Source organism: Paroedura picta, chromosome 2 (assembly GCF_049243985.1).
Source record: "Paroedura picta isolate Pp20150507F chromosome 2, Ppicta_v3.0, whole genome shotgun sequence".
NCBI classification, from domain to species: Eukaryota; Metazoa; Chordata; class Lepidosauria; order Squamata; family Gekkonidae; genus Paroedura; species Paroedura picta.
Genome location: NC_135370.1, coordinates 168,057,372 through 168,080,707, shown reverse-complemented (window position 1 = coordinate 168,080,707; position 23,336 = coordinate 168,057,372). Strand labels below are relative to the sequence as shown.

The 23,336-nt window shown below is 45.0% G+C and overlaps 1 protein-coding gene across 5 annotated transcripts in view; it reads right to left on the bottom strand.

Moving 5' to 3' along the window:
• The window catches only part of TRAF3 (TNF receptor associated factor 3), a 119,852-nt gene extending 98,611 nt beyond the window's left edge, over positions 1 to 21,241 (bottom strand). Inside the window, exons 1-2 of one of the 5 annotated variants that reach the window (XM_077323745.1) lie at positions 21,067 to 21,241; positions 19,878 to 19,943 (exon numbers count right to left, since the gene is read on the bottom strand). The gene's annotated coding sequence lies outside the window, so the exon portion shown is untranslated. Of the gene's footprint in view, positions 1 to 19,877; positions 19,944 to 20,051; positions 20,180 to 20,454; positions 20,697 to 21,066 lie in introns of those variants that run through there. The other 4 variants (XM_077323740.1, XM_077323741.1, XM_077323743.1 and 1 more) reach the window with 4 other exon arrangements.
• Between the last annotated feature and the right edge of the window lie 2,095 nt (positions 21,242 to 23,336).

Sequence of the window (23,336 nt, the reverse complement as noted above, 5' to 3'; positions counted from 1 at the left end):
TGCTGATCCTGTGTTGGATGCCTTGATCACCATGGCATGGCCTCATGTGTCTTGTGCAAAGCTGTGTCAGACTTACGATCTAAAATGTCACTGAGATCTCCTTCCCCGCCTTATGAAACCAAGCCAAAAGATTATAACGCTGAGATGGGACCATCAGCATTGATTCAGCATATTCAGGCAAGGTATACATCCTCTTAATGAAAGATGGAAACTGTTTAATCATAAGAGGCTTCTCCCATTGTGCCCTAATTTTCCTTTCAAAAGACTCTGGCATGGGAAAATTAGTCTGAGTAACCTCAGGTTTAGGAAAAAATCTTCACTGTCCTTTGGACCATAATACTTGTGAGTCTCTTTAGAAGAATTAGGAGGAGGAGCCTGCTTTAAATCGTAGACATTTTGTAAGCAAAACCTTAAAGTCATTGGAAGTGAAATGACTGTTGGGCCACCTGAATGAGTTCAATCTCCTTTTCATTGGAGATAAATTCTCCTTCCTCTCTGTCTCATCCCTTATGTTGCTTAAGATCTGTATCTATATGGAACTGCTGTGAGAAGTTGTTCAGAAATCTGGATTGTGCTGTCAATCAATTTGCAGACGAAATTTGGTGTTCTTTCTTGCTCACATTTCCATATGACAATGAGGATGCAGTGGGAATTCTAAAACTCTTCTTGATTCATGTGGTTGGACTTGATACAGCAAACACTGAAAATTTAATGCAAAGAAGGTGGGATACGTTAGGTGGAAAGGCAACTGGTCTGAAGTAGGTAATCTCCTACAACATCTTTTCTCAATTTTTTTGCTGCCAAGAAACTCCTGAAACTTTCCTCAGGCTTCAAGAAATCCCAGAAGTGGTATGATTGTGCATAATATGGTTAGGAAGCATAGCTGTTTACACACCCATCTGGGACCCCTCCCCTCCCCACTTTCTCCAGCCCATCATTGGCCATTTTGGGAAGGGGGGGTTGACATGACCAGATATCATATCATTCAATAAATGTTTAACAAATTTTTAAAAATAGACTAAAAATTAATCAATTTTTTAATTAATTAACTCCCACCCATTCAGGAAACCCTTCCATGAAATCCTGGTTCAGAAAGCCTGTTCTACAATGACAGCACTTCTGCTTCCACTACTGTTCCTGAATTACCAGGTGGTGGCAGCCGTGGTTAATATTGCCTTCAACCAAGGTTAACTAGTTCATCAACTACACCTTTCGAGACTGGAGGCATGTAGCCAAATTTATTCGTGATATACCGTTATAAATTGTGTTTCATACCAAGTTATATGAATGATGAGCTTCAAAATGTCTTAAATGTTGATCTAACAGCAACTGGCCTAGGATTTGACAAGCAAGCCCATGAAAGTATGTTATTCTTTTCCTGTGCCTTCTACAATGGTTGCCATTTATCTCCAAGGATCACTTCAAAAGGCTGGTTATTGCCTTTAAAGCAGTGGTCCCCAACCTTTTTATCACCAGGGACCAGTCAACGCTGGACAATTTTGTTGAGGCCTTGGGGGGGGGGGATTAGTCTTTTGCTGAGGGACATCACTGCCACCGCCTGAGCCCCTGCTCCACTTGCTTTCCCACCAGCACCCCTGACTTCCCGCCAGCCACTGCAAGGCGCTGCCAGCAGCAGCTGCGCAATGCCACACTGAGCTGAGGGGGAGCCCCAACCATGGCAGCCACTGGAGAGCACCAAAGATGAGCCAGCAGCAGTGGCAGGACAGTCCCCGAGGCAGCAGCCAGGGAGGAGGACAAGTGGGAGCCGTGGCCCGGTACCGACTGATCTACGGACCGGGACCGGTCTCTGGACCAGGGGTAGGGGAATGCTGCTTTAAAGCACTAAACAGTCACCTTCCTTGATTGCTAACTGAATTCTGAGACTGAATTAGCTCTTTGTTATGTGGCCCTATGTAACAGAGGGGAACGGTAGGAGGGAGCATTCTTGAGAGCAGCTGTAAACAACTTCTAGATCATCCATTAAAACTCCCTCATCTGGATTGCCCAAAATCATTAGATTTCTGAAACTAAACAGAGTCAGCCTTGGATATTATTTGGATGGGAGACTGCTAAGGAAGCCCACCATTGCTAGAAAGGCAGGCAATGGCAAACAATTATAGACAATGGCAAACACAGCCCCTCTAGCAAACCACCTCTGTTCATCTCACCTTGAAAAACCTCTGGAGTCATCATAAGAACATAAAAAGAGCCCTGCCGGATCTCACCAATGGTCCATTCAGTCTAGCATCTTGTCTCACACAGTGGTCAAACAGTTCCCTCTAGAGGGTCAACAACTGGATATAGAGGCCAAGGCCTTCCCCTGATGTTGCCTCCCGATTTTTGGATTCAGAAGAATTGTGCCTCTAAATGTGGAGGTTCCCTTCAGTCACCATCTCCATTAATTAGTTGTGGCCATCAATTTTGAAACATTCTACCAAAATGAGTTTGCCAGGTGCCATTTCTACTAGTGTCTCAGTAAGAAGATTTGTCCTGTTTAAAGGACATCTGATTTGAGAGCTGGTTACGCTTAGTTTTTATGGAATATACCACAATGACTTGCTTTTAACTGTGCCAGCAACTATTTTTATTATGGCTGGGAAACAAGGGACTATTGCAGACTGGCTTTCACCTTATTTAAAATTGGCATTACCTATAATTTTTTTAAGAACCTATATTACCTGCCGTACAAGTCTGTCCTGGAGCTGGAAGAGCACAACAGAGATGCTCTTAATGAGGAAATAAAATGTTACTTCTATTGCAAGTATTAATTTTCATTGCTTCTAGCCAGCTTCATTTCAGAGTAGAATTCTAGTGAGATTGTGTTTTATTGCACACAATATATGCACCTGTGGAGCCCAGAAGAAGGTGAAAGCAACAACCCAGAAAATCAAAGGCTTAAACCTTTCAGCAGATGTGCAGATTAATGACTTACAACTGTGACATTAAACTTGAAAAAGATGTTTGCTCTGTTTGCTCAGTTATAATTCCAGGAAAGTATCAATTTCATTCCCAGCAATTGTTCATGATACTGAGGCTCCTGGATGCAGCTAACCAGTATGGGAAACATTCTGTAATATAATACAGGATATTGCCTATTTCAAAACAGGGAAATGGCAAATGTAGACAATAAATCCCTCTACATCAATGGGTATCAATCTGGGGGCCAAAACTCAAAAATGGGCATCAGCTGTCTTGCAGGTAGACAGAGAAAAGGAGATTCTGGATGATTCTAAGGCAGAATTTTGATCTACCACCACAAAATTTCCAAAACAACAGTCTATTGTTCTATATTTATAAATGCTAAAAACTGAACAATCTGACCTGGATATCTCAATCTCATCAGATCTCAGAATGCTAGCAGGGCCAATTAGTACTTGGATGGGAGACAACCAAGGAAGTTCGTAGTATGGGAGGCAAGCAATGGCAAAGAGACCCAGTTTGGTGTAGTGGTTAGGAGTGCAAACTTCTGCCGAACCGAGTTTGATTCCGTGCTTTCCCACATGCAACCAGCTGGCTGACCTTGGGCTTGCCATGGCACTGATAAAGCTGTTCTGACCGAGCAGTAATATCAGGGCTCTCTCAGTCTCACCTCCCTCACAGGGTGCCTGCTGTGGGGAGAGGGAAGGGAAGGTGACTGTAAGCCCCTTTGAGACTCCTTTGGGAAGAGAAAAGCGGCATATAAGAACCAACTCTTCTTCTTCTTCAGTAATATCAGGGCTCTCTCAGCCTCACCCACCCCACAGGGTGTCTGTTGTGGGGAGAGGGAAGGGAAGGTGACTGTAAGCCCCTTTGAGACTCCTTTGGGAAGAGAAAAGCGGCATAAAAGAACCAACTCTTCTTCTTCTTCAGTAATATCAGGGCTCTCTCAGCCTCACCCACCCCACAGGGTGTCTGTTGTGGGGAGAGGAAAGGGAAGGTGACTGTAAGCCCCTTTGAGACTCCTTTGGGAAGAGAAAAGCAGCATATAAGAACCAACTCTTCTTCTTCGAAACTAGCTGCTCCTCTCTCCCTTTAAAACCCTACAGGGTGGCCATAAATTGGCTACAACTCAGCGGAACTTTCCAAATCTCCGAGATGAAATAAAATATAACTGGTGCATTGTTAACTGTTGTGCGTTTCTTGCATTCGATACTGATTGGAGAAGAAAGTAGCTTAAGGATGCTTTGCAAGTAGGTTGCAAATAATAAAAGAAGTTGGGGACTACCACTGTATGTTATTCTCGGTCTCATTTTCCCCTCTCTTCCTTTGTGTTTTCTTCTTTCCTTTCCTCTCTGGCTCCTAGGCTGCCTCCATTACCTAATTCAGTTTTTTCCTGGCTTCTGGTCTCACATATGATTTCCCTATCTCCCATCTCGTTGCACTAAAATGAGCCATAAGCAGAAGCTAAAAATATCAGGCAGCTTTATAAATGCAGATACCAAAAGTTTTTTTTTTAAGTTTATTATAATTTAAATTTATGGATAGCCTCACGAGCCCTAGGAAGGCTTAAATGAAACACCCTCTAAGGACACAGCTGTCAAAAAATTAGTGTGCCTTTAATGTCACAGAAGAAGATTTTAAATAGGCAACCCTATTAAAATTCATTAAGCTAGAAATGTTCAGTTATTGCTTCACACAGGATATCTTACAACACAACGGAAGACTTCTCTTTCGCCTTTAGTTATAGTTGCTCTCTCATCATTGAATGTCTCTTAACCCAGTAGGGAAGAGAACAAATACAGAGACATATACCAGGACTACAAATGCTGGCAGGGGCTCATGGGAATTGTAGTTCATGGACATCTGGAGGGCCACAGTTTGCCCACCCCTGACATATACAAAGGATAATGCTCACAAGCTCTTTTATGTGAAGAAGAAGAAGAGTTGGTTCTTATATGCCGCTTTTCCCTACCCGAAGGAGGCTCAAAGCGGCTTACAATCGCCTTCCCATTCCTCTCCCCACAACAGACACCCTGTGAGGTGGGTAAGGCGGAGAGAGCTCTGATATCACTGCCTGAACAGTGTTATCAGTGGCGAGCCCAATGTCACCCAGCTGGCTGCATGTGGGGGAGCGCAGAATCGAACCCGGCGTGCCAGATTAGAAGTCCGCACTCCTAACCACTACACCAAACTGGTGTGGTGGTTCAAGTGTCTTCATGGTCTCCAGTTGGCCTATAACGGGGTATCTGTTCATCTGTCAATGGTTGGGCAGATGGGAACAAACATTTCAGACTCCATTTTGAATCTTCAGATTCCATCTTGGCGCAATGGATACCAGAGGCTATCGCAATGATTCATTCATGTCAAGAGGCCTCAAGAGGCCTGAAAGCACAGACCCTCGAGAAAGGAAAATGTACATCTCATGAAGTAACACACTTCTTAAGCATGATTCCATCCCTTTTTTGAGATCCAGTTCTGTCCAGACCGTTCTACAGCACCCAAGGGTCATCTGAATCACTTACCAGGACTGAAGGATCTTTAGTTCAGGCCACAGCTATAAGCAAGGCTCTGCTCTCCATATCCACATTACTGTATTTCAGTCCTGGAAATCTGAAATGTGTTCTTTCTCTAGAGGTGACTTATGCCAAACTCCTAATCAAGCTATCAGGCTTGTCCAGTGTGCAAAATAATAAACTGAGCTTAAGTCTCTTTGTGTGGCTTCCTGCTTCATTTCCAGGGGAATCCAATCCAAAATCTACAATCTCCCTTAATCTCTTTCTAATTCTCCCTCTTACGTCTTCACTCCTGTACAAATCTTCTTTCCAATCTCCAGCTTCCATATGTCTTCTCTTGGCTACGTTTTCTTGTTTACTTTCTGCACTGGAATTCCTAGAAAGCTCTTCCATTATCAACATGACAGGCTTCTGCTTTAAGATGTTGCTGTAAAATCACCGCTTGACTTGCCTTCAGGCCAACTTCTGCTTTATCTTCTTGCCCGAAGATTAACAATAGGTTCTCCTCCTCCATCGTGCACTTGCAGATCTGTAAATCTGAGGTTTAGGTGTCCTATCCTATACAAATAAGTAAACTGATGATACAGGCTGGCAGGAAGAAGTCTTATATGGCATCAGTTATTGAACTGTTTTCAAGGGCAGTTCCACCCACAAGAATATAAAGGTATCCCCTGTGCAAGCACCGAGTCATGTCTGACCCTTGGGGTGACGCCCTCCAGCGTTTTCATGGCAGACTCAATACGGGGTGGTTTGCCAGTGCCTTCCCCAGTTATTACCGTTTACCCCCCAGCAAGCTGGGAACTCATTTTACCGACCTCGGAAGGATGGAAGGCTGAGTCAACCTTGACCCAGCTGCTGGGATTGAACTCCCAGCCTCATGGGCAGAGATTCAGACTGCATTTCTGCTGCCTTACCACTCTGCACCACAAGAGGCTCTCTACAAGAATATAGTATTCAATTATGAAAGGTCTTAATGCCAAATTCACAGCTACCTTCCAACAAACAAGGAACTTCTTACTTTAAAGACAAACAGATTAGCTGAACCATTTTTCAAGAGCTACAAGGTTACTTCAAACAAATGAAACCTCTCCAAGCAGGCTTAAGGAGACTTGTTTTTGTGGTTGGAGATTAACGCAGCTACCTCGGTGGAACTGAAGAGTTAAGTGAAATGGTGTCTGCATTGGTCCCCTCAGAACCCTGTGGTGTCAAAGGTCAGGTATCCAGCAAAACGGAAATGACATCAACACCGTGTGAATTCTGAAGCTGGCATTAAGAAAATACAATCAACCCCATCAACGTTCATATTTAGCATATCTACACAATTATTAGCCTGAACACATCCCTGTCCCAATTCACGACAGAGGGGAAAATGAGCAACTGTGTTCTAGATCAGGGGTAGTCAACCTGTGGTCCTCCAAATGTTCATGGACTACCATTCCCATGAGCCCCTGCCAGCATTTTGTAAGGTGTCCCAGATCAACTGCTAATTAGACCTAAGTATGGAGACATATCTGATCCTCAAGAACTTTTCCCACACCAATATTCTGGCACAGTATAGTCACATCCAGCCAGAGAGACGTGTGATATAGTGGTTGGAGTGTTAAACTAGAATTTGGGAGCCCCAGGTCTGCCATGGAAGATTGCCAGGTGACAAGCTGAGGTCCATCATACATTCTTAGCCTAACCTGCAACTCAGAGCAGTGCAAGTTGCTTTGAGAGAAGAATGAGGTATAAAATAAGCTGCTTTGGGAGAAGACTGGAGAATAAAATAAACATCCATGATTTTTTTTAAGCAAAGCATTTCTCTGTTTCTAAGACTAGGGACAAAAGATTCACCACACAGTCTCATTTCATTGACTGCACAATCAACTCACATCCAGGTTCACCTCGACTAACCACTTGGGAATCTGATAAAGGTTTCGGAACACAGCCTCTGAATATCAAAGCATTCTTAACAATATACTGGATGTCATTCTTCACCGTAAAAGAACAAAGTAGTCCATTTAAAATTTATTCTTGATGGTGACACTGTCTGTTTTTTAAAATATTGCAGAATTCATAGGCTGAAATGAAGGCTCTCTTTTAGGACCATGAAGGAAAAATCTTCCATGGTAAACGATACAAATTCACATGAAAATGAAATCCTTCAATTAATCATATTGTTAAAAGCAAAGACCATCTTCAGACTTGGAAATGGACATTTGAACACCACACCAGACAATTCAAATACAAACAATACATCTTAAGATCTAGTACCAGGGTTTCATGAACCCTTGAGGTTTCTTGACACATTTCCAAAATAGGTGGGAATTAATTAATTTAACATAGTTCTTAAATTTGTTAAACATTTACCAGGTGATATGACCATATATAAGAGCCTCTTGTGGCGCAGAGTGGTAAGGCAGTGACATGCTGTCTGAAGCTGTCTGACCATGAGGGTGGGAGTTCGGTCCCAGAAACTGGCTCAAGGTTGACTCAGCCTTCCATCCTTCCGAGGTCGGTAAAATGAGTTCCCAGCTTGCTGCTGGGGGGTAAACAGTAATGACTGGGGAAGGCACTGGCAAACCACCCCGTATTGAGTCTGCCATGAAAACGCTAGAGGGCGTCACCCCAAGGGTCAGACATGACCCGGTACTTGCACAGGGGGATACCTTTACCTTTACCTTTTGACCATATATAGTCATGTCAACTCACTACCCCTCACCCAATGGCTAATGATAAGCCTGGAAGGGGTGGGAAGAGGAAGGGCCCTGGGCATGCGCACAGCTCTGCTTCCCAACCATATTCTGCACGTTCTCACCACTGCTGGAGTTTCTTGAAGCCTGAGGAATGTTTCAGGAGATTTTCAACAGTAAAAAAAAGTTAAGGAAGGCTGATCTAGTAGAAGGTGAACAATGTCAGACTTATTTATTATTTATTATTTAAATGTGTACACCGCTGTTCCTGATTGGGCGCACAGCGGTTCACACAATAAAAGAATAAAAACACAATAAAACCCATAAATACCCCATAATTACAATACTAAAGTTAATAAAACGGCAGCCGAAAAAACTACTAGCTAAGCTCACTCCCTCGACCAGCCAGGGCCAACTTTCTTGCTATCTTACTGGTGAGAGTGGAGAGACAGATCTACTTATAAGTAGATGAACACAGTGGACATGGAGGATCTCAAATTGAATAACAGGCCTCAACCGTATGCCTGGTGGAAGAGTTCCATCTTGCAGCTCCCTCTTCCGGGAGCTCATTCCACCAGGTTGGGGCCAGGACCAAAAAGGTCACGTTGGAAACAAACACTATACTAGTTTACAATATAAAATGGAGGGAAATCCATTTTTTAACGTCTCTTTGGTGTCAAACCTCGCTAACAAAGGTAGGAGTGGATATATCTATGCATGATGGTAATTCCTTCAGGAATCCCAAGTAGCAAAGCTGAAGGAAAGCACAAATAGCAACCAAAGAAATTCTGTTTTAATCATGACTACAAAAAGTCAAACTTGACCTTTAAAAAATTAGCTATAAAATTAAAAAGAGAAGATGGTATCCCCCCAAAAAACCCATACACCATCGGTTTCACATTTAGTATTTTAATTTTGATAAGCTCTGGGTAGAGTCATGGCCCAATGGTAGACAGAGCATCTGTTTTGCATACCAGCATTCTGGGTTTGATTTCAGGCATCTCTAGAATCAGGAAGAAGGTGATGTGAAAGAATGTTCAGCCTGGAGAAAAGGAGGTTGAGAGGGGACATGATAGCCCTCTTTAAGTATTTGAAAGGTTGTCACTTGGAGGAGGGCAGGAGGCTGTTTCCGTTGGCTGCAGAGGAGAGGACATGCAGTAATAGGTTTAAACTACAACTATAGAGGCTAGATATCAGGAAATAAATGTTCACAGTCAGAGTAGTTCGGCAGTGGAATAGGCTGCCTAAGGAGGTGGTGAGCTCCCCCTCACTGGCAGTCTTCAAGCAAAGGTTGGATACACACTTTTCTTGGATGCTTTAGGATGCTTAGGGCTGATCCTGCATTGAGCAGGGGGTTGGACTAGATGGCCTGTATGGCCCCTTCCAACTCTATGATTCTAGAATTCCATTTAAGACCTGGCCAGTCACAGCCAGTCTTCATAGACAGGACTAACCAATGCCTGACCAAAAATCACAATTCTTAATGTGTGCATTCATAACTCCATTGTTAAAAATCACATTACAGCATAGCTTGACAAATCCCAGGCATCAGGTTGCCATGGCAGTTGGAAACTCAGTATTTTCAGCAATAATTTTATTGTAGTGCCTCTTGTCAATCCTCAGTTTGTGTACGATGTGCAAAGCTTATTTATCATCTCAGATCACCGAAAGCTTTGTTGCATGACGCGAAATGCATGTGAATAAAGTCCTTGTCATCCCCCACCTTCCAGGACGGTGATGGATGAATTAATTCCTTCACCAGTCACTTTCTACACTGGCTATAATTATTTAAATAAATGAAGCTTTTTAAAGTAGAAATTAAATTACGAGAATCTCAGGAGAAGGTAGGTCAGAGTTAGGTGGCAAGCTTTCTCTTGCAGTACAGATGACAACCTGTGTTCCTCCTTTATGTATTCACACTTGTGAGAATGCTTGAGTCACAAGAAACTGTGATGAGTCCAGGATTAGGCAGCAATAATACGAAAAATAGGATCACTACAATACAAAACCGAAGGCTGAAGAAAGGAGTCTGGCTCCTAAATTTTGGGGCCAGCTCCTCAAGCCAAAGGTGCAAATTTTATTCAAGACCAGCAAAAGATACCATAATGCATCAAGCCACTGGTAATGCCTCTATTTTCTCTAGCTTTCTGTGATTAATCACATTTGTTCGTTAGGTTACAGTGCTTTCCGTGGGACACGTAAATTAAGCAATACAACATAGCTCAAAGAAACCATTAATTGTACAGGAAAATAGTCTCCTACCACTGGTAGACTGCTCTAAGATAAGCACAGAACAAACACCACCAGCACTAGGAGCATAACTGGTTGGTGTAAATCGGTATAAAAACATGCACTGTGCACCACAGTCAACCAAGAACTTCCTTGACTCACAAAGTGATTGAAATGTGGAATTTACTGCCAGACTATGTAGTGATGGCCACAAAAATAAATTGCTTTAAGGGGGGATTAGATCAATTTCAGGAGGACAGGTCTATCAGTGACTGAGCCATGGTGACTAAGGTCAACCTTCACATTCAGAAGCACAAAACACCTGAATCTGAGAGCCAGAAGGCAACATCAGGGGGAGATAGCCTCTCTGCCCTCTTATTGGCACTCCAGAGAAACTGGTTGGCCAATGTGTAGGACAGGATGCTGGACTAGATGGATCAGTGGTCTGATCCAGCAGACCTCTTAAGTTCTAATTAAGACCTTGGCCTTTATGCCCTTTTGTTGGACCTCCAGAGGAACTGGTGGGCCACTGTGTAAGACAAGATGCTGGACTAGATGGATCACTTGTCTGATTCAGCAGGGCTCTTGTTCATATGAAGGCTTTGGCCTATATGACCTGCTGTTGGATCTCAAGAGGAACTAGTCGGCCACTGTGCAAGATGCTGGACTAGATGGACCACTGGTCTGAACTAGCAGGGCTCATTTGTTCTTAAAACAAACCTATGTCATCCATTAAAAAAAGAAAATATTCATCCTCAATTCATCAAGTTATTGCATTGCATGTATAAAACACTGCAGGAAGGGCAGTACGTATTTATTTGTAGCACCTAGCTGCTCTTCAGACCGGATCTTTTTCAAAACTGCCATCCATTTTTCTTAAGAGTATTTGTTTGTATGAGAAGTTGAATCTTTGAAGAGTCTTTTAAATGTAAGATGAAGCACAAACAACAACACCAGTCTTTCGTAATTTAATTCTGGACAAGGCTGCAAGTGTGAATTAGAGCGGCCACCTCAGTAGTTGTTAGCACAACAGGCTAAATTCCATGTATGTGAGAAAACTAGCTGAATCCAAGACACATGAAAAGGCAGTATAATACTGCAACTAGAGCAGAGGTTCCTAAATTTCTTTGTGCACACCTTTGGAATTCTGGAGGCAGCACAGCAGAGCTCTAACCACAAAATGGCTGCTCCAGGAAACTGAGCCGGCCAAAAATTGGCTGCCATGAGTAGATTAGCCAAAACACAGAAGAAACCCAAGTATAGGGGTAACTTAAAAAAAAAAAAAAACACTGGAAAAGAGGAATGGCACAATAAATCCAAGGATGTGGTGACAGCTTCAGCTGAAACATTTAATCCACCCAGCCAATCAGATCTCCAGTGGTCACTCAGAAGACTTGCTGAGCTCCACATGGCCCACCCACTTGATGAAAGCCAGGAAAGGTGCTAGCAGACATCATGGCTTCCATAAGCATCATATTGGGGACACCTGAATGACCACTGGTTACTCATTGAGAAGGGTCCTTCTCTGAAGTAAGGAGGACATCTTGTTTGGGTTATTCCCACCATTCAGTCAGGGAGGCAGGATCAAATTTCTTCTTCCTGTTCCTGTCTGCTGATACAATGCAGGTTACTACACAGCTTTGGGAGGTACATTTTTTGTCCATGTGATTAGATATGCTATGACACAGCAGAGGTGAAACAAGGTGTTCAATACCAGAATCTTAAGGCGTATTAATGCAACTGGAATAAAAAAATAAGGCAACTTTAATATGAACCTTTGATTTTTTGGGGTTGGTTTTGCCAACTAAGCCACGGCGTTTTCTTCTTATACTGATGTTGCAGCCATTTCCTGTGGCTGCCTATACTTATTTACTTGTTTAGAAAATGCTGCATTAGTTGCAGCTGATCTTATTGAATGAGCTGTAATGCGCTCTGGAATTTTCAGCTTTGGGGCCTTGTAGGTGCTTCATTAATACATGACTTATGACACCTGCTAATTGCTGCCTTTGACATTTTTGCATCAATGTTAGCTGAAGAAAACAGAAATGAACAGGCTGATTGTCTTTCTTATACCATCTGTCCACAGAATATAAGTTTTTAAGGTTCTGGGTACGTCTAAGGTGTGCCATTCCTTCTCCCTGGAGTGAGGTTTTAGGCAAAAAGACAGCAAATTGGAAGAATAAAATGAACTAACTTTAGGACAGAAAGACGAAACTATCCTAATAAAACATGCCCAAATCAGATCTAACTAAAAGTGAGCCCAGTTCTGATCCTCTTCTGGCAGATGTTATTGTCATCAAAATACAGCTTTCATCCTTTAAAAATTCAGTGAAGTGTCCTGTAACATCTCGGAAGGAGACTTAGTTAAAGCTGACAGGACCACATTAAGCCTCCAAGATGCACCCTTAAGGAACATACATGAGGATGATGCCTTGGATCATGGGAAAGACTGTCGCCAGAGCTGCTGCCTGTCTACTGAGCATGGTAGAGCATAGTTCTTTTGCTACTCCGTCCTGGAGAACACTCAGGAGGTTCTGAATTCCTGGAGACCTGCAGCCTCCCCTTTCTTCTACTCCAGCGGACAAAAGCCTTCCAAGTGCAATTATAGATATCGACTGGTGGATGCGAGAACTGTGACTTCTTTGTTATAACCAGCTTTCAACAGGAATGACTTTTCAATTTCCATACAGTCAAACACAGCCATGCTTGGATGCACGTGCTATGACAGGCTCTGCGGAAGCATATCTTCCAACATTGATAAGGTCAGATGTGTTCCCTCTGATAGCTGGAGGATGGTTGAGATGGTCTTAGAATCATAGAATCATCGAGCCTATCAAGGTCATCCTGTATTCTGTTGGTGTCTTCAGTTGTTTGCTACCCCTCCCAGTTTAGTATCATCTGCATATTTAATAAGTATCCTCTCTAATCCCTCACCCAAAAGGTCTTCTCAACCAAAAGGGTGCCGTCACTTCTGCTTGTTGCCGAGCAACTTTCCTCAGCACCTTTGGTAGGATGAGAATCTGAGGGAATAAAGAAGTACTTTCAGTCACTTCAATGTTAGGGCATCTACCCTCTCCACCAACAGGAGGTAGAATCTGCAGTAAAATCTCCTGACCAGGCGGTTCTCTTGATTGGCAAGAAGATCCACTATTGGATGCCTGAGACACTCTACTGTCAAGTTATACAGCCTGGCAGCTTAATCAATCAACCTTGACATTGTGAATTCCCCACATGGGTTCTGTGATGACAGGTTCCATTCAGCTCAGAGTATCTTCAAGGGTTCTTTGTGGGAAGATGTTGACCCTCCTTGAGTTGTGTGTTCTGATTGAGACACTGCAATTCCTAACTAATTCCATGAAGAAGGTTTAATTAGTTGCTTTGAGCTCTTGGAGATTTATTGGGAGAGATAACTCTTCTCTTGACCATGCCATTGTATAGGAAGGCCACACATTTCTTGAGGCTGGGATCCATTTTGAGCATGGTCTATCAACTCATATTCTGCTTCAGTATTAGTAGTACTCTGAGGAAAATGTCCTATTTGTTTGTGATCTGTAGCTGGTAAAGATGAAGAAACTGGTTTAACTGTCTGGCATGAAGAGCTCCCATGTGGACCAGGAAGAGTCCCACCAGACTTGCTAGCCTCATCAGAGAAGATACATAGGCTTGAATACATACTGAACTTGCTCTCAGTAAAATCCTACGCAAAGTAGTGATGGACTTCATGGAGAGACATTTCTGAATGAGGACTGAGTTCTTCAGATTTTCCGCCTTCCCACTATCTCGATCTTAAATGCAAGAACACTGGATGACATCACAATAAGATCTGGAAGGAGGAGCCATTGGGTTATTGACAACTGTTTGCTCACAATCTCACAAGGGCCTAGACAGGGACGACCCACCCCAAAACCAAGCATGACCTAGTCCTGCATAATGACCAACTGTCCTTATGATCAACAGGGCAAGGAGGGAAATGTGGACACTCATCATTTATGGGGCACTTCTGTCTTTTGGGGTGTTCCTGGACCCACACTACCTGTTAACTAACAGTTTCTAGACTCATTCAGCACCATATCAATCAGGAAAGTGACAGGACATCTCTTCAGATGAAGATCTTCTTATGTTATTCAGATCTTCACAATGTTGCCTCAGGTTACAACAACAACCTCACAATGGATCCACTCATTTCTTGTGAGACATTAGCAGTGCACCAACCTTTATCTCAATCCACAACTAATTTCAATCTGACCCAAAGGTGACTACATCAATACTGCAATAGCAATTTCTCCAGAAAAAAAGTCATGAGGTAAAAATCAATGAGGTAAAGAAGATTAAAGGTCACCTATCAACAAAATAAATTAAGAAAGGCTAAAAAGCAGTAAGATTTAAAAAATAATAAAATGGTTCCATTTCATTCACTGGGATGAAAGGTAAATATACTATCTTCAAAATGAAAAAAGCAGGCAAAGGCATACTTTGCAATGGCGAAATGGTGGGAAATTCTGCCTTATCAGACTCAAAAAACAGATTGAAGAAGAAGGTATTTTTATTTGGGTTCAGTTTGGCAGTTACAGTTAAGACAACTGAGTGATTGTACAAATTTAAAATATAAATTTAAAAGATTAGCAGACCTTCTATAGTCTCCTCTTTGGCTCAAATGTGATATACAATTCTACATCAAAGGCACTAGATCTATCAAGTGAATTCTAGGTTTTATTTATTTATTTACTGTATGTATGTATGTATGTATGTATGTATGTATGTATATATATATATATATATATATATATATATATATATATACGCACACACACACACACACATATATATATATATATATATATACACACACACATATATATATACATACATATATATATATATATACACGTGTGTGTGTGTGTGTGGGATACACTCTTCCATTGGATTTTATGTCTATACTAGCAACCAGGAATGAAATGGGTGCTAGGACCCAGTGGACACCGACAGGTACAGATCTCTCTCACTCTCTCAACAGGAGCCATGGGAGGTAATCAGGGCTGGTTCATAGCAGGGAATCAAGGCTCCTTTGCAGTTTGAGGCTCGTTTGCAGTTTGTCTGTCTGTCTCTCTTCCTTGTAGCAGGAGCCATAGCAGGTAATCAGGGGTCGTTTGTGATTTGGCAGGGCTCTCTGTGTCTCTCTGTCTGAGAGCAAAGTGGCTAGTTCGGACACCCCGGACATGTTCCACCCCCGAGGCTGTTTCACAAATATTAAGAGGAACAATGGATAAGGGTAGACCAAGTGGAAATACTATATCCATGTCTGGACAGCTGGTGGGATAGGTGTGCCCAGAAAGTTCCCCATTGTGTGCAGCTTCCTATATTTTGGGATGAGGCAGGTTAAAGTTAAAATGAATGACATGATCCATATATGTAGTTTTTGTCACCTCTCAAACTAACAAAAGTTTTATTCAAGGTGTGAGCTTTCTTGTGCATGCACACTTCTCCAGACAATGAAATTAAAATCATCAGATAAGAAGAGAATAAATTAGCAGTAAATTAGTAAACGGCATCATGAAATTATCTAACAAATATGCAATACAACAAAGATTTTTAGCAGGTTCAAGAGCCTAGCTAGAACAACAGGCTGAGTTTATGAGGTTATCAATCATTTGGGCTCCAATCCAGTTCAAAAATATAATATAAAGAGAATAAAAATGTCAAGATTAGTGATTCACGGCAGATGCATCCCCAGTTGTAGAATACAGCAACCAAAAGAGACCTACGTCAGACCAACATGGCTTAATCGAAAAGATGTTAGTTAATCATAAACATGTACATTTCTCTGCATTTCAGAATTTGTTACAAACACATACACAAGTATTAATGGAGTATCCATTGAGAGCTCCAGAGTGATTAGCATCTTCACCCACCAAAAATAATTTCTTAATAAGCATGCTACTTTCTGAGAAGGAAGGTGGAGCTAAGAAAGTGCAAATCAACAAGATGACAAGATGATATTTTCATATTTGTCTACAAAATGTTGACAACCCTCCAGGGATTTACATTCAGATTGAAACACATTTTAGATAAACAGGATACTCCGATTGTAGTTCTGAGCATCCTGGGGGGGGGCCACAGTGGAAAGACAATACATATAAGAAATTCTTTCTGTCTTCCCACAAGATACATTGCTCACTAGAGCCACCTCACCAAATGTAGCATCCACCATTATTACCTTGTTCACTAGGAACAGGAAGACGGTCATGTTTATATTTCTTTATTCTAAATCTATTCAAAGTAGGCAGTATTATCTTGAATATGAACTGCAGCACATAAACAACGACATCAACAAATGTTAAAACAAAAATCGTGCATGTCTGCCACAGAATTTTCTGTGGAAGTAGAATCAGGAAAAATACAAGGAGGCATGAAAATGCTTATGATTTTCCTCCCATACAGTGTTTCTATGAGAAAATCATGAAACAGTCCACATTCCTTAGAACAGCGGTCACCAACCCCCGGGCCGGGGACCGGGATCGGTCCATGGATCAGTCGGTACCGGGCCGCAGCTCCTCCTTGTCCTCCTCCCCGGCTGCTGCCTCGGGGGCTGCCCTGCCACTCTGCCGCTAGCTCACCTTTGGTGTTCTCCAGCGGCCATCATGGCTGGGGCTCCCCTTCAGCGTGGCACTGCACAGCTGCTGCTGGCAGCGCCCCTCAGCGGGTGGCGGCAAGTCCAGGGCACCAGCGGGAAAGTGAGTGAAGCAGGAGCTCAGGCGGCGGAGGCAACGTCCCTTGGCAAAAGCCCCCCCCTCCCCCCGGGCCTCAGTAAAACTGTCAAGCGTTGATCGGTCCCCGGTGATAAAAAGGTTGGGGACCACTGCCTTAAAAGGTACCAAAGTCATCTGGTTGCAGAAGAAACTTGGGAAACTACAGTTCCCATCAGCCATTGCTGCACAATGGAGTAGTCCAACTAAATGCCTCAGAACTACACGTATAAATATTTTATGATCACTTAGTAAGCCACTGTACATGGACCTGTACATGTAACATGGACCTGGCGATGGGATGGCCAAGTCCAATAAGTGGTCTGGAAAAACAGTTTTATTTCTCTGCTATTCATTGAAGTTGTGTCTTCACAGAGACATTTATAGGAACTATCTCAATGGCTGTGACCAAAGATGACCGGGGGGGGGGGGGGGTTGTTGTTGTTGTATTTTGCTGCCAGTTGTTGTATCACTGGCAGTCTTCAAGCAAGGTTGGATACACACTTTTCTTGGATGCTTTAGGGTGCTTAGGGCTACTCCTGCGTTGAGCAGGGGGTTGGACTAGATGGCCTGTATGGCCCCTTCCAACTCTATGATTCTATGATTCTATTTTCTAGTAAATAGTAAGCTAACCAGATAGATTGTGAAGGAAATCATGGGAAACACTACCCCATCCCAATTTAAGCCAGTGGCTCTTTTTGGAAAGAGAAAGGCATGCTAATATTTAAGGAATAAAGGTGGTGGTGGTCAGACCACCTACTAAAACCTTACCTACCTTGCTTATGTAGACAAAGGCAGATGTATTTGGAATAGCCGGAATCCGGATCGAACAGAAAACTCAAAAACTGTGCTCCGCCAGCACAACAGACACACTTCCACCGTGCACCGTGCAACCCCATCCCGGTCTTCCCCCTCCCCTGCCACAAGTGTACGCACTGCAATGGAGAAGTCATTCGAGGACATTTACGCACGTAGACAGCGACTTCGCACGCATCCGGATACTCAACATTCCCATTCATTGGGGAGCCTCATTCTGTGACTATTTCATGAAATTCCAGAATTTCAAGGAGGCTGTTCTTCATCACCAGCCAAGGAAATCATCACATGACAGAAAAATACCTCAAAAAACTTAATCTAGCCCAAGGTAGTTTCCTATCTTCTGGGGACACAAGCAACTTGCACATGAAACTGATTTCAATGCCTCGTTTGGAGCATCCAGAATTACCTCCCTGGTTCCAATTCCACAACGAACTGGCCATGGGTACCCATGGTGTTCGTGATGGATTTCAAACAATGACAGCCACAATGGCTTTTGGTTGAGTCTTTTGCCACTGCACACAAAAATGGGTTCCTACACATTTAACCCCCCTACCAACTGAAACAGGCAACCAAGGAAGAGTGCTTGCACTCGAAAGCTCACGCCCTGAATAAATCTTTGTTGGTCTTAAAGATGCTACTGGACTCTGATTTTATTGTGCTACTTCAGACCAACACGGCTACCCATTTGAATCTAAGGTAGATTTAAAGAAATGCGCCTTTTGCACAGGTGCCAACACGGCTCTTTTCAGCACCACTTGCGTTTCGAAGCATGTGCACAAACCTCACATAGCATGCATACTGCCGCTGGCCAAGCTGAAGCTAGGTCACTGTTTCCATTCTTAAACCAGTGCACTCAGGGGCTTCCCGACATAACCATGAAACCACGCATGCAAAGCGCAAGAGTCATTCTGTATCGCATGCAGAACACGTCTGCTGTGAGCACTTTACAACCCATGCACACAGGTAATTTTAAACTCAAATACAACTTTGCAGAACTACCCGCTATTATTGTACAGAGCATAAAACGTGGTCGTTTCAAATGGTCCCTAGAAAAAACCTAACGACCATCGAAAACGTGGTCATCTGTCACGATTCAGTTACCCTCCCCATGACTCCAACATCTCTTTTACTCAACAGCCAGCGCCAGAATCCGTACCGTAAGCCATTCACTGCACCACATTCAATGACATGGTTCTTGAAAAGAGGGGGAACCCTCACTCCTCTTTCCTTTATTAGACACCCGGCACACAACACAACTGGTGCAATTCTAAGAAGTCCCAAGAAATCCAGGCTCGGAGATCAATAACAGGCAAACCCAAGCTCAGTTGAGCCACACGTTTCCCACCCAAGCCATAGCAATGTACCATTTTTCCTGTAAACTCATTGATTGTACAAGATCCATTCCTCACTATACACCAGCCACTGTCTTCTCCTTGTTGGCCGCACAAGAATAGCCCCATCACCCCAAAAATGTCCCTTCCACATTCTCTTCCATTTTGCTACTACCAGACGACAGAGGAAACGAAGAGGTTTAACGAAATTTAGATGAATGGAGGCATTGAATTCCACGCTGGTAGTAACCTTACAATGCGTACACCAGCAATATGTTGGTACCACACTACAGAGACACGGGTAGAATGAAAAGTTAACCATGATTCGTCTGGGTTTGTGTGTTTTTTTTTAATGTTTTTGTCAGTGTTAATCTCCACCAGGTCTGTAACTAGCTGAGCTTCCTGGCTTCCACTCATATGCTCATGAACATGTATACATCAGCATATGGTTTTAACAATGAAGAGATTCATCTGCAGAGAAATGACTCCATATAAACTTTCTCATGAATTATTTTTCTCCAGGGCGCCACAACAATGACGTAATGATACACAAACAAGTATTCATGGTATGTTAACATCGTAAGCATCGAACGCAAGGGGGAGGGGGTTATACCAAACAGAAAAAATTGTAATATAATGTTATAATACCTTCTTGCTGTCTCCTCTTAACAGTAACAGGCTGTTCCTTCTGTACTGGCTTACAAAGCTACCCCCCTACGAAAGAACAGAAAAGACGTGCCCCATCAGAAAGGATGGACCTCTTCTTATTCTGAATTTTTATCTCTGATTAGCGTCTTCCTCTGTTTTGTTTTTTCCCCCCACCTGCATCAGACACAAGCAAATCCTCGGGCGAAATCGAAAATACAACCTGCTGGAGCATCCGTGCCCGCAAAGCGTTCAAGCCCCAACCAGCCTTGGAAGATGCCAAGTTGGTACAAGGAGGAGTTTGCCACAAGTGGATTGAAGCATCCCACCCCTACGACCCTCCCCTCAAAAAAAATAAGGAGGGGGGGGGGGAAGCAACCCTGCTGAGGAAGACAGGCGCTGTCCCTTTAAAGCCTCTGCCGCCCACACGGACTGCATATGGAGGCAGCCAGAAATGAGGCGATTCAAACACCACATCAAATGCAGGCATGCAAGGCAGGCAGGCACCCTCTGGGCGCAGAGCAAGCAGGCTCCCCTTCCCGCCCGCCCTCTCCCCACACGGCTCTGCATGCAGACTTACTGATCAAGCTAAGGCAAGATATGACATGGGGGGGGGCGCAGTTTTGTCGCTCCCCCTAATAACAACTGCCGCCGCCGCCCCCCCCCCCGCCCGGAGGAAAAAAAAAAGAAGCAACAGCTTGGAGCGTGACCGTGTGCATCAAAGCAAGCCGGCGTCGTGAGCAAAGGGGGGAAATCTCTCGCCAGGGCAGCAGCAGCAGCAGCAGGCGGGAGCCTGAATTCGCCTCGCGCCTGCAGGACTGTCTGGGTTTGCTGAGGGAGAGGGAGAGGGAGGGGGGGGGAGAAAGAAGCAACAGCCCCATTTGGGAGGAGGGGGAGTGTCCCACAAGCGGCTGCTGCGGCTGCAGCGCGGACGGCCCCCCTCCCCTCTTTTTTTTTTTTCCGCCTGTCGGCGAAGCCTGCAAAGGCGCCAAGCGCCCGGGGAGCTCGCCACAGCGGCTGCCTCCGCCGAGCCTGCACGGGCAAGGCGCGGAGGGAGAACGAGACACACCCCCCCTCCCTCTCTCCCTCCCTCCCTCGGGGGGAAGCCCCCGCATTCCTGCCGCCGCCGCCCCCCACCCAAGCCCGGGCAATGCAGCAAAAGCAGACGACGCAGCCCGCGCGCCCTCCCTACCTGCTGCTCTCTTCCCTGCGCTGCGAGGAGGGGGAGAGACCCGCCGCTGGTGCCGCCGTCCGTCCGTCGGGCGCTGCAGCAAAGCCAGCCCCGAAGGCAGCCAGCCGCCCGCCCGCACGCCCCGGCTGGAAAGTCCCTGGTGCGCTGCCCCGGCGCTCTCTCTCTCTCTCTCCCCAGCCCCGCCCCACACTTCCTCTCGCGCCCGCCCGCCCAGCCCGGGCTTGGAAATCCCCCGCGCGCCGCGTTCCCTGCCTCGCGCCTTGCCCGGCTCGTTCTTCGCACAGCAGGAGGCGCGGCGGCGCGACACCCGGCTCTTCGGGGAGGGCGGGACCGCACGCCCCGCCCCCGGCGCCTGAATGGTCGGCTCCCCTGCCAGGCAGGCCGGCCGGCGGACGGACGGACGGGAGGGGGAAGAGCGAGGAGCCGGCCTGCTGCTGCCGCTGCCGCCGCTGTCGCTGCTGGGTTTTTTCTCTCCCCGGGGAGCTTTCATTCAAGCCGCGCCTGGCATGCTTGAATGAGCCCCGGGGAGGAAAGGGTCGCCTGTCCCCCTGGGAAGCGCGCCCTTCCCAAATTTGGGGCTTGGCCTTTGCTCGGAGGCGTGGACAGCGGTGCTGCGGGGGGAAGGGCCTCTCTGAGCGTGTGCAGAGGGCTGCTGCTGCGTCATAGAATGATAGAGTTGGAAGGGACCTCCTGGGTCATCTAGTCCGGCTCCCTGCACCATGCAGGACGCTCACAACCCTATCACTCATCCACTGTTACCTGCCACCCCCATAAGCCTCTTCCTTGTCCTTCCCAGTATTAAGAGCTGAGCCAGTGTGATGTAGTAATTATGGTGCTGAACTCAGATTTAGGGGTTCTTTATTCGTTTTTGGGGTGGGGGCATTATGCGTTATTCATTTTTATGCCTGTTCCCTGGGCGCCCGTTTCCACCGGCTAAAGCACTCGGTTCTGCACACGTTAGATACTGTGCTTTCGATGCCCTTTAGAAGTGGATTTTCCCACTCCGCACAGGAAAATCCAGCTGCCAAAGCATATGGGAAGTGCATTATCCAAAGTGCGTGGAATGGGCCCTAGTGTCAAACATGTAGTGCAGCCTTTTTCAACCTTTTGACCATAGAGGGGCCCCTGAAATAATCTTTCAGACTTCAAGGAGTCCCAGAAGGGATGTCAGCAGGCCATGCCCATGCCACACCCCTAGAAGTGACATCACTGCCTGTGCCATTATCTCTCCTTTCGCTCCCTCTTCTCTGCCTTTACTTCTACTATGGTGGCTCCACCTCACGTTGGCCGGAAAGAGTAGGAGCTGAAAAGACAGCCTGGACCCCTAATACCATACCACTTCAGAGCTCTCGCAGACCCCCTTCAGAACTCCCAAACAGTCCACGGATCTCTGGTGTCATGCATTTTGCCATGCATTTAGGATTTTTTTTGGGGGGGGGGTAGTGCATAGAATCACAGAATCATAGAGTTGGGAGGGACCTCCTGAGTCATCTAGTCCACCCCCTGCACTATGCAGGACACTCACAACCCTATCGCTCATCTACTGTCACCTGCCACCCCCTTGGGCCTTCACAGAATCAGCCTCTCCATCAGATGGCCATCCAACCTCTGTTTAAAAATCTCCAAAGATAGAGAACCCACCACCTCCCGAGGAAGCTTGTTCCACTGAGAAACCGCTCTAACTGTCAGGAACTTCTTCCGGAGGTTTAGACGGAATTTCTTCTAATGCATTGAAACCACGCCCTTAGACCCCAGAGCACTAACTCCAGATGTTGGAGTCCACAGTGATTATTCAGGAGTGCATAAAATTCAGAGTTCAGCCAGTATGGGCAGCCACAGGTAAGGTAGTCGACCTCCACGTTGGGCCTGGAGATTTTCCAGAATCACAACTGATCTCCAGGGAACAGTTCCCCTGACCACTTCTAAGGGCAGTCACATTCCTGATGAGCTCAAACGGTCAGAGACAGAAGTTCATCCCCCCCCTCTCTTTGCATCCTTTTTTTGGCTTTCTATTTCCAGAGATTCCAACAGAAGGGAGCAGTCCAAAATCCCAAAGTCAATTCAAGCACCTGATTCTTTTCCACAGATGAACCAGGCCTAAGCTCAGGCCTAGATTTTGCAACTACTGATCTTGCCTAAGGACACCCTGCTACTAAACTGCAAGGAACTTTGCCACAGGTTGTCCTAACTGCAGGTGACACTTGCAAGAGGTAAATGGGGTTGGAATGAGACGCACATTAATTACATTTTAGCCCATCTTTCTTGGAAGG